The following is a 2,758-nucleotide window of genomic DNA, read 5'->3' on the forward strand; positions in this document are numbered from 1 at the left end:
AACTCAATGCTCTGCTGAAACACTGTTCTGTGCATTAGGGTAACACTCAATGCTCTGCTGAAACACTGGAGCTGTTTTGACCGTCAGGTCACTTGTTATCAAAAATGACAAAAAATAATCATCAAAATTGTGTCTTGAAGATATCATCTCAAAATGAACAAATCTGAAAGAAATCCACCCGAAATACGTATATGCCAAATAAAACCAATGACAATAAAGTACTATGATCGCTTACAGTGCCATATTAGATTAAATAACTAGGTCACACATAGTACACCAGTGAGTATGCATATGAGAACATCCTGTATGGTAGAGGTATCAACATTAAACTTATTTTCATGATATCTCATATTTCATTTTTTATGTATGGCAGACGAATTTCTCGGCAGACCCAGATTACATAATAATACACACGTTGTGTCAGTTTTCAATAGATAACATGCAAACTGTTTGCATAGTATAGTTGAGCTCACAAAGAACTAGCAATCAACGAAAGACAACGACTATCCATTTCAAATACACTATTGATTATTTCACCAATGTCAATTACTCACTTGTATGCATGTCCAGCACCATTGCATATGATAATTTGAGGGAAACCTTTAGTCGTCAAAGAATCGATAATATATTTGCGATCTGGCGTCATGTCGTACAGGCATGTCTTAGTATAGAGGATAGGTCCAATGGCCTGTGATGAAAAGGAGACTCTGTTCATCTGCTGCGAGTAGCTTCATACTCATTATATGTGCTTGATTAAATCTGGACAGCTTTCAAATAATTAAGTTCATGGGATTTACCTTTGGTAATATAGTGTTCATGACTTTGAGTGAAGTCTTTTCTCTTTCTGGATCTGGCGTTGATGGCAGCTGGTCAGGATGAATAATTGGACCACTCGCTGAAATGCCTATTTTAACACCGGTGTTGCCATGCATCGGAAAGCCATAGAAATCATGTTTTGGAGCCAAATACACCCATACAGGAAATCTGGAAAATTGTGATTGTGTTGTGTTGTGACTGTTATATAATACAAATATTGTATTGCATCGTATATATCGTACTGAACGATTGTATTGAATGTTGTGACTGTTATATAATACAAATATTGTATTGCATCGTATATATCGTACTGAACGATTGTGTTGAATGTTGTGACTGTTATATAATACAAATATTGTATTGCATCGTATATATCGTACTGAACGATTGTATTGAATGTTGTGACTGTTATATAATACAAATATTGTATTGCATCGTATATATCGTACTGAACGATTGTGTTGAATGTTGTGACTGTTATATAATACAAATATTGTATTGCATCGTATATATCGTGCTGAACGATTGTGTTGAATGTTGTGACTGTTATATAATACAAATATTGTATTGCATCGTATATATCGTACTGAACGATTGTGTTGAATGTTGTGACTGTTATATAATACAAATATTGTATTGCATCGTATATATCGTACTGAACGATTGTGTTGAATGTTGTAACTGTTATATAATACAAATATTGTATTGCATCGTATATATCGTACTGAACGATTGTGTTGAATGTTGTGACTGTTATATAATACAAATATTGTATTGCATCGTATATATCGTACTGAACGATTGTGTTGAATGTTGTGACTGTTATATAATACAAATATTGTATTGCATCGTATATATCGTACTGAACGATTGTGATTGAGTGTTGTGACTGTTATATAATACAAATATTGTATTGCATCGTATATATCGTACTGAACGATTGTGTTGAATGTTGTGACTGTTATATAATACAAATATTGTATTGCATCGTATATATCGTACTGAACGATTGTGATTGAGTGTTGTGACTGTTATATAATACAAATATTGTATTGCATCGTATATATCGTACTGAACGATTGTGTTGAATGTTGTGACTGTTATATAATACAACTATTGTATTGCATCGTATATATCGTACTGAACGATTGTGTTGAATGTTGTGACTGTTATATAATACAACTATTGTATTGCATCGTATATATCGTACTGAACGATTGTGTTGAATGTTGTGACTGTTATATAATACAAATATTGTATTGCATCGTATATATCGTACTGAACGATTGTGTTGAGTGTTGTGACTGTTATATAATACAAATATTGTATTGCATCGTATATATCGTACTGAACGATTGTGTTGAATGTTGTGACTGTTATATAATACAAATATTGTATTGCATCGTATATATCGTACTGAACGATTGTGTTGAATGTTGTGACTGTTATATAATACAAATATTGTATTGCATCGTATATATCGTACTGAACGATTGTGTTGAGTGTTGTGACTGTTATATAATACAAATATTGTATTGCATCGTATATATCGTACTGAACGATTGTGTTGAATGTTGTGACTGTTATATAATACAAATATTGTATTGCATCGTATATATCGTACTGAACGATTGTGTTGAATGTTGTGACTGTTATATAATACAAATATTGTATTGCATCGTATATATCGTACTGAACGATTGTGTTGAATGTTGTGACTGTTATATAATACAAATATTGTATTGCATCGTAGATATCGTACTGAACGATTGTGTTGAATGTTGTGACTGTTATATAATACAAATATTGTATTGCATCGTATATATCGTACTGAACGATTGTATTGAATGTTGTGACTGTTATATAATACAAATATTGTATTGCATCGTATATATCGTACTGAACGATTGTGTTGAATGTTGTGACTGTTATATAATACAAA

The sequence above is a fragment of the Saccoglossus kowalevskii genome, chromosome 9, assembly GCF_978046115.1.
Source record: "Saccoglossus kowalevskii chromosome 9, keSacKowa6.1, whole genome shotgun sequence".
Classification (NCBI taxonomy): domain Eukaryota; kingdom Metazoa; phylum Hemichordata; class Enteropneusta; family Harrimaniidae; genus Saccoglossus; species Saccoglossus kowalevskii.